Source organism: Cupressus sempervirens, chromosome 5 (genome assembly GCF_028749045.1).
Source record: "Cupressus sempervirens isolate cs-2001-9-10 chromosome 5, ASM2874904v1, whole genome shotgun sequence".
In the NCBI taxonomy this organism is placed as follows: domain Eukaryota; kingdom Viridiplantae; phylum Streptophyta; class Pinopsida; order Cupressales; family Cupressaceae; genus Cupressus; species Cupressus sempervirens.
Genome location: NC_143122.1, coordinates 730,574,645 through 730,591,769, shown reverse-complemented (window position 1 = coordinate 730,591,769; position 17,125 = coordinate 730,574,645).

Below are 17,125 nucleotides of genomic sequence, written 5' to 3'. Positions count from 1 at the left end.
GGTCAACTCAATGTTGTTTTCCATGTATTTCTCTAATCTTTTGTGAAATACTGGGTGAACAACATTCAACCAATCCAAACCATCTGAATTTCTATCAAAGAAGCTAAGAGAGATGGGCCCTTCCTTCATCCCATCTAATTCATAAACAATTTTATCAACTAGCAAATAGATAATGAAATAAATCCCATCAATTTGAGACATAGAAGTAGAAGCCTCTTCTTCTTTGGAAGGATTGTTGTGAGCTTCACAAAGTACAATATTATTTGTAATACAAAGAGATTTGAGCAGTGGTATGTTAAAATTTCTATTGTACTTCTTCAAATTGGAGACTTGTGGACCAATTTCCACATGAGATGGTCATTTCATGAGTATGGAAATTATGGCCTAAGTTGCACACACATTGTTCAGTTGTTGCTTTGGAAAAAAGAGACTCACAAGATCGAATATGGGTATATTATCATTCTTTGGTAATCTATAGTTGGGTAGGAAGATAATGCCATTAATGGGTAGAAGGTCATTTAGATATTGTGAATCCGGAGAATGTAATTCCTCTACTCTAACTCCCTTCACTTCTATTTCTCAAATAATTTGTATTAGAATACCTAATTCACATTGAACTAAATGCCAAGACATTTTCAACTATTGGTAAATGCAAATAATGAGATTTAAGTTGCCTTATCTAGAGGGGCTTTTAGAAGTAGGGTAATAGTTGTGACATCAATTATAAACTTTTGGAAATTAAGGTTGAGGCAATTAGTTTATTTGAAATTCTGACATAAAAATTAAAAACATTTTTAAGAAAAAAATAAAAGTGATCAATGTAATTAAAATACCCTCTTTAGAAAAGGTTAGATATTTGTATACATAATATTATATTATTTTTTTGGGACATTTCTAATAGTTTGTAAAAAATATTAAAATGGATAGAGAATCATTTAGACAATTCCTCTACTCTACCTCCTTCACTACCATTTCTCTAATGACTTGTATGAATTGTATGATTTATTTGTCTCACCTAAGAAATAATAATATAATACATGATAATAAAATAATGCATTGAAAATAGTAAACTTAAGTAAAGTGTAACAAGCAAATACTTTTTTACACCAACACCCCCTTAAGTGCAACTTAGGGGAATGCACTTAAGCTTATGAAAGCTAGGATGAAATGCAAGATGAGTCCCAACTAATAGGCCATGCTAGGTACCCATGTACATAATGCAATGAAATCTCTCATAAAGTGGAGAAAGAGGGAGAACCTCATGGGAAAAATTCTCCCCCAAAAATAGAGATGAAAAGACAAGATGCATGGATGGATGGAGTAATCAAGATCCCCCCCCATTACAAAATACATCAAGTATGTACAAAAAAAATTAGTATGAGAAGAAAAAAACCCCATAAGAGGAAAAAGTCCCCTCATAAGAGAGAAGAAGAAGAGAGACAAGATAGTCCCCCACCCCCCCCAAATGTAAAGTATCAATCAGTGATAGTTTATCCAAGGTAGAAACTAGTCCATGAGTGTTGAATAATGTTCCTTACCTTTGGAAGAAACAATGGAAAAGGTACAAGTTAGACATTACCCCTATGTGTAGAAAGAATCTCGATGATGAATGGTGTCTATGAAACCTGCTCAACTATCCTTTTGTTAATGCTGATGGTCCTCCCTTCCAAGATTGCTAAAAAGAATGAGTGAAAATCTTGCAAGGATAGAATTAGAACCTATCCCAAAGAACCAACTATTTCCTCAAATGATAAAGAGACCTCCTACAACTATTGAACATAAGGATCCACAATCATATTAACCTGTGAAGACTAATCATGTAGAGAATGGACAAGAAGGTTAGAGTGAGCCCTCACAACAACTGAAGAAGGATCATCATCACCAAAGAGAAGATGTATATCATCGATGATGTCCCCCAATTCTTCTATGTATGACTCCAAAAACAAACCTAAAATATCTGTTATGTAGTCATCCCTTGTTGCTAGAGCTTGAAGAAAAGGTGTACCATGTTGTGTTGGACCTATCACTATGGAAATATATGCATGTGGAATGTGTCAATGTTGTGACTATGGACTGCAATTGTGAATAGGATCCCACATATATGAATATGTTGAATCACTATCACTACTGTCATTATCAATTTCCATAATGTATGAAGTGCAAAGAGCATTAGAGGATAAGTTGGGTTCAAACTTTCCTCAAAGTGAACATTCCTCTAGATGAAAATCTCATGTGTCTCAGGATCCATAAGTCTGTATGCCTTAACACTCTCTTCTTGTTCGATGAAAGTACAAGGCCTTGGTGGTGGTGGCTTACATTTCGTGGAAGATATGTTTGCCTATACTAGACAATCAAAGACTCTAAAGTGTTTCACAACTGGTTTTCTGTTGCACCATGCCTCAAAGGGAGTCTTCCCATCAAAGGCATTATAAGGAGACCTATTAAGTATGTGATTGGCACTACTTATAGCTTCAAATTCAAGTGTAGGATCAAGAGACTTGACTTGTATCATGCAACTTTCCATAGACTTAAGAGTTTGTAACCTCAATGCTTCAACATCTATCTTATGCGAATTGAATGCTGGAGGATTTTGAAGATCAATACCCTCAAGTTTGCAAAAGTATTTAAGTCCCGTGTTCACATATCTTCTTTCATTGTTCATCCCAAGAACCTTGACGCCTTTCCTTGATTGTTGTTCAACATGAAATTTGAAGGCTAGAAACTTATCCAACACTTCATTCTTGTGATGAAGAAAGTAGACCCATGTGTAGCATGAAAAATCATCAATGAAAGTGAGTATGAAGGGACCCTAGCTGATTGATCTCATTGCAAAATGACCTACTTTTACCATGTGAACCAACTAAAGAACAATTGGTGCTCTTGAACACTTCGCTTTATCAAACTTCTCCTCTAGATTCATATCCACTAAACATGTTGAAAATTCACCAGTAGAATAGTTATTTATAGGTAGACCTTTCCCCATGTCTCTTGAGAAAAGTTGCTAAACATAGTGGAAGGAAAGATGACCATACCGCTTATGCCATAATTTTGTTTGTGAATGAGATTGAGTTAACAAGGCATGTGAAGGAGACTTAGGCACAAAGTGCGAAAAAGAATAAAGCCTTTTGTGATGATTGACTTTACCCACTACAACCAATGAATCATCTTTTAAATTTTGCACCATTATAGATTCAGGAGGGAACTCAACTTTGTTACCATCTCCAAGGTGAGTGATTTGGTAAATTAAGAGGAGACTAGAGACAAGGTTTAGAACATAGAGAACATCTTTGAATTCCCCATTTTCCATCTTCACATGTCCTTTCCCTTCAACTTCCATTTATGTATCATCTCCTACAAAGATGTGTGGTACCTGTAACTGCGTCAATGAAGAAAAGTCTCCCTTTGAAGAACCCATATGATATGAGGCAACTGAGTCAAGCATCCATTCTAATGAAGAACTTGAACTTACCATAAGTTCTTTCCCTTTTACCTTTGAGGTGGGTGGAGTTGAATCCTTGGAAGCATCAACACAATGATTTTGTTCTTCTTGAGTAGGTTTTCCAGCTCATGGATTCTCTTAGTCTTGCAATGATGCTCATCATGATTCAATTTCATGCAATATGCACAATTTTTTTTGTCCTTTTCATTGTTTCCCTTCTTTTTGGAAGAAAAACTGCCTTGTTGTGAAAAGGAAGAGTGTTGTGTCTCAAATTGTGGTTTTTTCTTCTACTACTTTTTCTTCCTATTGTTAGAACTTTTTCACTTTGACTTGATTGGTTCTCATCACTAGTCACCAATTCTTTAGTCTTTGATGAATTGAGAATTCTCATATCTATAAACTTGATTTGTTAAAAAATCAACATTTTTGGAAATTCATCAAATGTAGGCTTTTGGAAAGCACTTCCCATGGTCAACCTATGAGTGTTATAACTAAAAAAAAGGAAGCATACTCTAAAGGTAGCCTCTTCAAGATGTGATTAATCAATCGATCATCCTTTATGGGATTATCACAATATTTAAGGAGTGTTGTAAACTCCTTGGCTTTGTTAATATAATCTTGAATTGTGTCAAAATTCTTTGGATCCAATAGAAGTAGATTGTCCTCAATCTGGAATCGCTTTTCCTCATCCACCTTACTATACAATGATTCGAGTTTGTCCCAATTAGGTTTGGCTTCCTTGAAACTAGAAATGTGGAAGAAGAGATCTCTATGTACACAACTCTTTATAATTCCTAAAGCCTGTTGGTCTTTAATTTTCTAATGAAAGAGTGTTGTAGCATCAGTGGGTTTGGGAATTGTACCATCAACATAAAGATTTAGACCTTTTTCCATTAATCTACGCCATACAATATCTTTCCGTGTAGAATAATTGTGTTAGAAGTGGACCTTTAGGTGAACACATGATGCAAAAAATGAAAAGAGCACAAGAAAGAGACACAAAAACCCAATACACACCACCCTATTCACTCAATCAAACAACCCACCCCCCCGCCCCCCCCCCCAAAAAAAAAGAAATGCTTTTGGCACTTTATATGTAGTGCATGTACAATAGGCCACTTGTCATTTACAAAGTGGACTTATGATTTTTTTTGTTTACAACTACCTTTGAGACTCAGATCTATCACTAAGCACTATAGCTCAGATGTAGAATAGTTCTAAAAAGTAATCAAAGCAATACAATAAAGGAAAGGCCCTAAGTCTATAAGTGATATTTTTTCCACACAACCCTATAATCTGATTGCAGATCTGGAAAGTGGATGAAAAATTAAACACTTTCAAAAAAAAAAAAAATAGAACCTATTTTCAAGTCCAAATGAGCCCGTACAGAGTGTTTCAAGTTGCAAAATGCAAGATTGGGTAGCTATAGTCACCACAAAATGTAATTTCTAACAAATCCATGCACCAAAACAAGAAAAGAATAGCCCCACGTACAGGAAATTCTATCCAAAATTAAAAATTTACACCTAATTTTGAGTCTAGATGACTGAGTTATAGCCTCCCAAAGTCGCACTATCAAATCAAAATTGCATCCGGAGAAGTGTCTCGGAGGAAACTACAAGGTTAAATTTGACAGTCAAATAGTCATCATAGAAATTCAAAAGTTCTTGGGAATGATGTTTAGATGACCATCAAATTTAGTGCCATGAAATTATGATATCAGCAAAAAAAAATCCCCCTTGCTGATGTGGCAATATGTATTGTTAACTATATGTAGAGTCTTGACACGTGGCAACATACAATTGGTCTGAGCTATCCTACATATCATTGACATATAAACTAATGACGATTATTGGAGTTGACATAGTCATATCCAAGTTAGTAGACAAGTGTATAGAAGGTATCCATGTGTATGCAAATAGGAAGGTGCAGCTATTGTCATGTGGCAGGATCAAACATTGCCACATGATAGGCTGCATCTGCATTGTGTATGCTAAAAAGGCATGAGGTGGCTCCGCATGGATGTTCCCAATACAACTAACGTGTCCTTTGAACTTGAGGTCCACATAGCGAAGGGTGTGATGCCGCATAGTAGACATGAAAGTCACTGCAATTGATAGTTGGATGCTACGTGTCATAGCATGGGCAAGTTTTTTTATTGACATGACCTTTTCCAGAATTTTCTTGATCACTATCAGAAAAGATGTTGGGAGTTAGGGACTCTAGTAGTCGAGGTTAATGGTTGTCAATGGGTGTTGTTTATGATTCCAATTTAATTGCTACAAGTGTTAGGTTTTAAAATGATAGTGGGCAATGATCCCACATGCATGCAGGGTAAATACTTATAAGACTTTAAAAAACCCAATAAAAAATGGTTACAAATAAAGATGCACCAGTCCTAGATTATGGTTGACCAGTTGTTGCAGAGTTTACTAGATTTGTTCAAGGTCGATTATGATGTGAATGCCACTAAAATAATATGATTTGCTCACCTGAAATATTGAAGGAATATTCTACAAATATTCCCTACAGGGACTGGGGTGTCACTCCCCAGTTCTTGCAAATAAAATTCCCTGCAGCCCTAATGGGCTGAAAAAAAATTAGAAATCATAATGAAAAAAAAAATGATCTAAAAATAAAATTTCAGATCTAAATAATGATCATACTGTTCTTGCAAATCGGGCCTTTGGGTGTAGATTTACAAAAAAAAATTGCCTCAAAATTGACTTTGGCCCAACATAGGAGAATTGAGGTGTTGAAGTAACAAGATGGTCTCAAACAGCTATGTGAAGATAAATTCTCCAAGCTCTAATAACATGTAAGAATTTTCCTTAGGGAAAAATTCACCCAAAGTCAAGCAACTCAAGCACAAGCACAAGAATAGACTAGAAGAGTATGATCAGAATAATAATATAGTATTCAATTCAATGTGAAAGTACACAAGGAGTGCCTATATATAAAGGCCTCTAGAATTCTTCTAGAATGCCTTGAAGTTAGCAACATGATAGTTCATAGAACCAGGCACATGTCCACCAAGTGTGGGTTATCCTCCATTAAGCACAGGAGTAAGTGTGATGATGAGAGGATAAGCCTAAAAAGGTGTAGCATGCAAAATTATGTTGTAGACACCATGTACTAGAATATGAGTGCAAATAACTGTTCTTTCTACATGAAAACTCAATTTATTATAAAAACTCCAACGTTGTAGACACCATGTGCTAAATTAGAGTTGTTTACTCTAGTTTTGTCAACATGACAACTCATAAGAGTATGCAAACTCCTAAGCGTCTCACCTAAAAAATAATAAAATAATGCATTCACCTAAGTAAACTTAAGTAAAGTATAATAAATAAATACTTATTTAGACCAATTCCTCCCATAGTGATAATAATAGAAGATATTAGGATATTTTTATAATGTAAAATTATAGAGCTAGGAGATGCAGAGATCAAGAAGGAATATCTAAAAATGTGTGATGAGTATATAGAGTTGAAGAAAGATTTCAAGTACCTAGTACTGAAGGGTCTAGCTCATTTAGCTAACCTATTAAAGGTTTTGAAAGAAGGGTGGATGCATTATGTGTTGATCGATACCAAGATAATTTCATCCAGTTGGAATTTGAAAGACCAATCAAAGTAATCAAGAATATAATCCATTTACTCATAGGTTTTTTGTTAGATAACGAATAATACACCATATGACTCATATAAATGGATGAAGTTGAAGAACTCTCAAAATCCACACAAGAGAATAGACCCATGATTGTTTATGACATTTGTAAAGTTCATTACCATATTTTAAATTGATTGCAAACTAATGCACAGTGGTGTTATAGGTATGATCACTAATCCCAATGGACTAAATTACTTCTAGAATATGTAGAAGTTAGTGAATTAATAACAGAGATAAAATATTATTCAACTCAAGATTTCCTTTGATCCTTTGAAGTGCTTGCATTAATAGATTTTGATGCCTTGCTTACTTTGTGAAAATTGGATATATATCAAGTGGAAAGGGTGTGGGGATGAATGGTCATGTCTTGGAATGGAGACATGGACATTCATACTCACACTCATTTGGTGGTAACTAATCTTCATGATTTTTTACAAACTTAAACCAAATTAATCAATGTATTATCAATCATTAAATCTGCAGTGTAATATAAAGGATAGATTGATCACAATCTAAATATCAAAGGAATCAAAATTAGTTTTGATCATGCCTTAATGATCTCAAAAAATATACATGCCATCGGTTTTAACTGTGCATATCACAGTTATTGTCAGACCAAAGCTACATGCTTTAACACTTCCTCTTAGCTACGGAAGACAAAGTGCTTATATATAAGTTCTCCTTATTTAAAACTGATGTCATCTAGATATACTTAACAAAATCAAGTCTCATGATATTCTTTTCAGTTATGGTGTGTACACAGATATCAAGTCTCATGATATCCACCATAAGGAATCATAGTATATCCATATTACATATCTTGTGATCACATAACGCATGGTATAAAGTATCATCTAACTTAGTTCTACATATCACCTAACATGTGATATGAGTAATCACTTAACATGTGATACAGGCCTTGTTTTACATCTCACCTATTAGGTGATATGAGGAATCAACTAACATGTGATACCTTGTTTTAAATATCACCTAACATGTGATATGAGGAATCACCTAACATGTGATACCTTTTTTTACATATCACCTAACACATGATATGAGGAATCACCTAACATGTGATACCTTGTTTTACATATCACCTAACATGTGATATGAGGAATCACCTAACATGTAATACTTTGTTTTACATATCAACTAACACGTGATATGAGGAATCACCTAACATGTGATACCAAATTTTAGATATCACCTCAATATGATATCAGAGATATGGTATGACCAAGAATATCAAGTCTTGTGATATTCACCATAACTCAAAATGTTTAAAGGTAATGTGCACTTACCATAGGAACATTCATAATCTATTGTGATATGTTTCAACCATTGCATGATGTTTGTCATAATCTAGAAGGTCATGATCTACTTTAGGAACTAAATCCACCATGTTAGAAATTATCTATTATGATATGTTACATCGATCACATGATGTCTATCATGTGTGTAAGATCATCATCTTCCAATAACATTAACAAATACGAGTGATAATCATATGGAAGTCATCACTTCCTCATTATACCATAGGGCCTATAAAGCATTAAATGATTTCATTAGTATAATAATCAATTAAATAAATTTTACCTCATAAGTATTTCACCTTCAACAATGAAACTCCCTCTCAATCACTATGATTGGGATTGTCACGAGGTGATTGAACCCATCTGCTCCCACTGAAGATTGAGTTCATCAATATTTTGACTTCTTTGAAGATGTCAGACTCCCTCTAAATCTGATTTACATATGCTTTCATCCTTGTGTTTCAAATATTTCCTTTTCATAAGGTGAGCCCAGATAGGAAATATGACTCATGAATCAATTTTCATCCTTCATAGAATATTTGTCATTATGACTCTACCATCCACTAATAGATTATATTCTACCTATAAAAACTTCCCATCATGACAATATAAACCCACCATATACTTATGGTTTTCTTCATAATCACTAACATATGGTTCTTTAGAGAGATTAAGCAACATTTATTAGTGTATTTTGTGTGTCTACCACATTGATTGATAGGAGGTCAAACAAATTTTTTTTTCTAGTACTTAGATCATTCTACATATGATCTATGCATTACATGACAAGGATTCTTCTCCAAAGTTTATATTGATCACAACATCCATCTATAACTTTCTCTCTACAAGAAATTATTTATAATCAATTCTCGTGTATACATTAGCACTTTTCATGGAGTTTTCATGAGTGGGATGTGAATGTGAGATAATAAACTTGGTGACCAATTCAGCATATCCATTAGGTAGTCATAAGTGTTATAAGTTTCTATGTACAAGTCTGTTATAAGTTTCTATGTACAATTCTGCAAAGTAATATTCTCACCGTAGGAAATTGATAGCTTTAATCGATCAATGAGTCATCAGGCCAACAATCTTGACACCATGAACTTAGATTTAGGTTTTAACCAGGCTATAATGCCAAACACAATTAATACATAATTTTCTATCTCAATTCTTATCTCTGTTGTTGAGAGCTTCTCCAACTTTTAATGAAGGGTATATGTTTGCTACTCTTTAAGCACACACTGAATTGCCATCAATCTGGGCACACTTGGGATGTCGCATAAAGAACTTCCTCAACCTAGCACTAGGTAAAGAAACTCACATGACCTATGAAATAAGTGAGGTCCATTCCCATCCTAACACTCTGAATAAAAACCATCCTAAAACATGGGGGGAAGATGATCTACCAACACATCACACACACTTATCAATGTTTTTCCCCACAAAAACTCTTAGTAGAAGACGTTATAACCACCTACAATCAATATAGGTTGTAGGTCTCAATTCCTATCATGTTCTATCCTTCGACTAGATTCTACTTGACTCTTGTAAGAAGATAATAGTCAAAAATCTACTTGGGGAGTGAATGCTCTATAATAACGTTGAATCATCCTCCAGCTAAGCAAAGTCAAAGTTGGCCCTTTTAGAAGCAATTTTCTCATTCATAATGAAATTTTTTATGTTTTATGCTATCAGCAGATAAGTTGTTCCTTCACATACTTGGGGTATACAAGATCCTCGAAGGAATACAGCTACAATCCATCAAAGAAGAAAGAAAGATTATATTCAAATGGAATTATATGCAATATAATAGTGACTCCATCACCCATTTGTGGAATACTATTCATTCTTTTAACACTTCTAATTTGCAATCATCTATTGCGATCATCGATGTTTGAATAGAAGAGAGGAATTTTGTTCTTAGAATCCTCTTGCCACTGATATAGATGTATCTCCTCCTTTTATAAATTTACTACCACTTTCTACTCCTTTTATCCGTACCAAACGAATGTTCAATGACTTAGGTTTCTAAACTTAATGCTCTAATACCATGTAAAGTTTATTACCAAATTTTAAATTCATTGCAAACTAATGCATAGTGATGTTGCCGGTATGATCACTAATCCCAATGGACTAAATCGCTTCCAAAATTTGTAGAACTTAGTGTAGTAGTAATAGAGATAGAATTTTATTGGACTCGTAATTTCCTTTGATCCTTTGAAATGTTGAATTAATAGATTTTGACACCTTTTTTACTTCAAGAAGATTGGATATATATCAAGTGGAAAGGGTGTGGGGATGAATGGTCATTTCTCTGAATGGAGACATGGACATTCATAGTCACACTCATTCGGTGGTAACTAATCTTCACGATTTGGTACAAACTTAAACCAAATTAATCAATGTATTACCAATCAATAAATTTGTAGCCTAATATAAAGGATAGATCAATTATGATCTAAATATCAAAGAAATCACAGGTTTTAACTATGCATACCACAGTTATTGTCAGACCGAAGCTACATTCTTTAACAACATTTGATACCAAGAGGTAAGTTTTTCTTTGATTATTATTATTGGTTATAAAATTTATTAATCCAATTGGTTGAAAAACCTTGAGGATCTAAATTTAACCTATAAAATTGCAAAAATAGGATAGTGATATGACCAAGGTAAGATGGGGAGGTCACAACTAATGATCAATCAGGAAGATTCAACTCAACAGAATATAAAGAAGATAATTCTTAGAAAAATTATTGAAACGTTTTTAGATTCAAGTAAAATAAAGATATATCTCCACTCTTACATATTCTTATTCTCCATATACATTTTTAATTTATTAATTGTTAAAACGTTAATATTCTTTTAATTATGTTATTGAATTAATTTTTATAAATTTAATTTAAAATATCAAGAAAATTAAAAATTATATTGTGAGACAAATTACTATGAAAATATTGAAGAGAAAGATTACTTCTTCCTAAATTGTCAAACATAGAAATTTTATAGCACTTTCTCTAGTTTTAAGGGTTTTAATTTTTTTGCATTCATGTAAAGTAACATCTCACTCTTTTCACATTTTGGAAATAATAGCCTAAATTAATTGATAGATAAATTGCAATACAAATACAAACCAAAAGATGTTCTACACTATCTATACAAAGAAAATGTGTCATGAAAGTTTGAATTTTTATATTGAAATGGTTTTAGGATTTTTTACTCAACCAAACATTACAATAAGACTCGACCAATTCCTAAAACATAGGGTTCCAAATCTTCCCTTTAATTCAAAAGCAGTTTACAAATGATATTTGTGTAATCCCAATGTACAATTTTTAGAAAAGGGGGATGAGTTCTGATAATAGAAGAGATTTAAGAGAAACATAAATTTTCCTAATTGTGGAGAATTTTGTTAGAACTTATAATTAGGGATTGGGAGAAGAGAACAAAAAATTATCCAAATCAAGATCTCTATATATCCCCCCCAATCTCTCTCCCCATGGACTTTTCTTTATTTGGCTCTTCTATATCCTCTTTATTTCTCTCTATATCTCATACACATATACAAGAATGAATCTCTCTCTCTCTCTCTCTCTCTCTCTCTCTCTCTCTCTCTCTCTCTCTCTCTCTCTCTCTCTCTCTCTCTCTCTCTCTCTCACACACACACACACACACACACACACACACACACACACACACACACACACACACACACACACATTTATCATCACTCTTTATGACACCCACTCTATATATATTTAATCTGCTTCTCTTTGTTTTCCTCAATATATCTCTTGCTTTTTAAATCTCCCATCTATACATGTACCTCCTTATACTAATATATTTCTACCAATGTATCCCATTTCCATCATTCCCTATATTTGTGTCTCTTACATGACTCTACTTTCTTATATTCTCTATATATACATATATAATCTCTCTCATTATACATCATTTGATATATATTTATCTTCTTACCATTATGTTTAACTCTCATTCGAGTTATTTCTACATTTCTCTTTCCTCTCTTTATACTTATTTATCTTCTTCTCTATCTAATTCTACCTCTCTATCTACCTCCCATTCCCTACCTATCTCATTTCCTATTGGAAATAATTATGTTTTAGTTTTATTATATATTTTTCACCTCTTCAGTTCTTCTCTCATCTCTATATTCCTGTTTCTTTTTTTGTATATGTCTTCGTTTATTCTCTTCTCTAGTTATACTTATTTATTTTTCTTTATCATCTACTTTTACCCCTTTATCTATATCTTGAACCCTACCTATCCATTTCCATATTGGCAAGCAATGTTATTTCACTTACAATTAACATGCTGATATTTTACATTAAAACATATTTTTTCTACTTTGATCCATATATCTCTCTTAAATATCTATCAATTTAATTTCATTTATTTCTCTAATATGATAACTATCCTTTCCTTATTCATTGCTCCCTCTTTGTTCCTATCATTGTTTCTCCTATTTCTCTGCCTCTATTTCTATTCCTCTCTCTTTATAAATCTCTATAATTCTCTATCAAAATCATTATTTCACTCCCTCTTTATGGCTCTAGTCTACCTATTTGTATATATATATCCCTCTCTATTTGTATCTATGTTTCGAATATTCAAAAAATAGAAAAGTAATGGTAATGCTATTATCACTACAGCTTTTATTACTTGACCTTTTAAGATAAATATACATATATCCCATATAAGTAATGTACTAAGAATCCAAAAATCAAAAAGCTTAACAACACTTTCTCGACTAGAAAATATTTGACTTAGTGATCTCACCAAATTGGATTCGTTCCATGGAACGAATATATCCATCATGTAATCTTTAAATTTTGACTGAAGGCTAAAGAACCAAACTATTTCTCAGTTTTTTCCAATAGGGTCCGTAGACCACGAATTTTCATGTTTTTCCATATATTATTTTATATTATTTTGTAAGATAATATAGTGTAATTATTACTTATTAAATTGAATTATAATAAGAAAGAGGTAGTTAGTGAAACTTATTCAACTATTGTATTACTTATTAAATTGAATTATAATAAGAAAGAGGTAGTCAGTGCAAGTGATTCAACTATTGTATTACTTATTAAATTGAATTATAATAAGAAAGAGGTAGTCAGTGCAAGTTATTCAACTATTGTACAATTTGTCGAAAAAAAGTTTCTTGTTATTTCTATAAAAGAGAAATAGAATTCAATTGGTTACCATATTTATTATAATGAAATAACTTTACCATAGCATCCATGGCTGAATGGTAAAAGCACCCAACTCATAATTAGGAAGTCGTGGGTTCAATTCCTGCTGGATGCATAATAAACAGTTATTGCACTCTGTTTTTTAGATGAAAGAATCATAGCAAGGTTATCTCGATTCAATTCAGTATTTCTTCCGAGAAATCCCCAGCAAAAAAGGCATACAACTCCTTCTTTTTCATCAAACTTATTATAACCACTACCCTCATTGCATAAAATATTGCACCACAAATAAGAGCTAATGAACAAACTTGCAATCCCATAAACACACATCACAATTCATTGTGGAAAAAAAAGTATTTTTTGAGATTACAATAAGGGCATCAGGTTCCTACCAAGGTAACTTGAAATTTCGACCACAAAAAATCCTAGTGAACCCAAAAATAGGAGACAAGCAAAAAAAAATTGCTTATTTTTCTAGACCCTTTTATGGGTTCTATCCAGAGCCATTTGGATCGACGATTCATAACAGATTACGTCCTATTTAATTTGAGGGATTGAACAAATTTTGACTCTCATCCAGAAGTCACTCTCATAAATTGGCTATATTCATAAACTAGCCATATACATATAAGAATTTCACAAAAATAAGAAATCTTTCTGTTCAAATGTATTATATAAGCATATTTTGAAGTAGAAGTAAGAAATTCACACACGGGTCTAATATATCTCATACATATGATACCATATACATTATATATTTTTTTTATTTATCATATATGAATAGATCTATAATAATAAAAAAATCAAATATCACATACCTAGATTGATCACATTCATAAAATTTCGTCATTTTGAATATAAAAGTAAAGAAAAAGCATTTTAACTGCTGGAAGAAACAAGCCCACCAAAGGTACTAAGAGAGAGGGGAAGTCGTTGATTATCATATCAAGAGTATATTAAGTATTTTTTTTAATCTATTACAAAGATAGATTATAAGATCAAATGAGTAATAGAACCAAATAAGCAGATGTGTCTTTCTTCGTAAAATACCTACTTTTGTAAAGTAATTTATTACTTTACTTTGTAAGATATAAAACAAATGGGACCAATTACCACATTGTATATTGGTAGCTATAAATGCTAAAATAGATCCGCTTCTCAATTCTATCTTTTAAAACTCTTTTATTAAATAGATAGATGTTAACCTTTGAGACAAAGGTCTAATTTCATAGCATAATCTATCTCTAATGTGAGAAAGTTACATAGTATGTATTTTTTCTTATAAAGGGGTATTTTCATGGGTTTTCCTTGGTATCGTGTCCATACCATCATGTTGAATAATCCTAGCTAGTTAATCGCTATGCATATAATGCATAAAACTCTAATTTTTGGATGGGCCGGTTCTATGGCTCTTTAAGAATTAGCAGTTTTCAATCCATCCGATCCTAGTCTTGATCCAATGTGGAGACAAGGTATGTTTGTTATACCTTTTATGACTCATTTATGAATAAAGGATTCATGGGGTGGATGGAGTATAACTGGAGAAACTATATCTAATCTAGGTATTTGGAGTTATGAAGGTGTGGCCGGGGCACATATTGTGTTTTCTAGCTTGTGCTTTTTAGCAGCTATCTAGCATTGGGTATATTGGGATCTAGATGTATTTTGTGATTCCGATACAGGAAAACCTTCTTTAGATTTGCCTAAGATTTTTTGAATTCACTTATTCCTCTCAGGAGCAGCTTGTTTCGAATTCAGAGCATTTCATGTAATGGGTTTGTATGGCTCTGGAATATGGGTGTCTGATCCTTATGGACTAACTGGGAAAATACAACTTGTAAATCCAGCATGGGGAGCTGAAGATTTTGATCCTTTTGTTCTAGGAGGAATAGCTTCTCATCATATTGCAGCAGGTATATTGGGTATATTAGCAGGTCTATTCCATCTTAGTGTTCGTCCTCCCAAATGTTTATACAAAGGATTACATATGGGAAATATTGAAACTGTCCTCTCCAGTAGTATTTTTGTTGTGTTTTTTGTAGCTTTCATTGTGGCCGAAACAATGTGGTATGGTTTCGCAACCACTCCGATCGAATTATTTGGTCCTACTCGTTACCAGTGAGATCAGGAATACTTCCAACAAGAAATAGATCGACGGGTTCGTGCTGGTCTAGCTAAAAATCTAAGTCTATCAAAAAGAATATTTATTTGATTTTTATTAAAATAAATTATTCCAAAACACTTTAGTTTTGAAAATACTAACTTTAGTTTTTCTTTGTCAAAAAAGTCACCTATGGATTTGAATTCCATAAACTCACCTATGGCTTCGTCTTCCATAAAGTCACCTATAGTTTTGTCTTCTATTATATCTCTTTTTGTTGAACTATATTTTTCTTTTTCTACAAATTGATTCATTCGCAAAGATATTTCAAACAATAGATCATCTTGATAAGATTGAGTTTGAATAAGATCTATGTTTGGACTAAAACTATTTTTAGAATACTAGCTAGAGGTGTTTTCTTCTAAATCTGAACTATTTAAAAAAGGATAGCAAGTGTTTTTGTCAAAATTGACAATTTGTAGGCTTATTAAAGGAGTTTTAGAAATATCTTCAATCGAGAAATTGATATTTCTATGAATAATAGAATTCAATTTATCAAAGAAATTAAACGATTTATGCAAATCATGAATTAGCACTTTGTCACATAAATACTTATCCAATAATATATTGACTTGTGACTTTATGAGTGAGATAGTTTCTTTCTCTTAGTACACAGCTCTCATTTCATTAATAGACGAAGAAACCAGATTGTTAGGAATGAAAACTAAATTTAATAATTGTCCATATGTTACATTCTTATTTTTGATATGAATCCTTCCCATGTAAGAAGCCAATCTTTTTTTATAAAAAAGATGAGGAAGGTGTAAATAATCTAAAAATTCAAAGGTATTTGCTTTGTGAAAAGAAGCTCTCAATGAATTTTGATTAGACAGTTTTAAAGGATTCAACCAATTGTCTTAATTATCAAATATTTCCGAAAAACCCGCATTATTAAATAGTTCCAATAATTCCATGTAATTTTTTCCATTATCAAAGATGTCAATAATAAATTCAATTATCGGTTTTTTCTCATTTAATGTTTTTTTGGATTCAAGATTATGAATTGATTTAGATTTTGTGCCATTTTCATAAAGCTTGTCCCAAACATTTTCATTAAGCTTGGCCCAGAGAATCTTCGAACATTCATATTCTCTGAGATAAACTTATTAATTCTAGTATAATGAAATTCATTGGGATCCCCAAACCAACCCCAATGTTGAATAGTCGATAATTCAATTGGATCTAACACTCTCTTTTTTAAATTGTTTTGTTTGGAAATGGACAAGAGATATTCTAATCTTTGTTGAATGCGGGCATAAGGGTCTTTACAACACAATCAATAACTCTCTAAACACTTTCAATTAGGTCTTTCTCT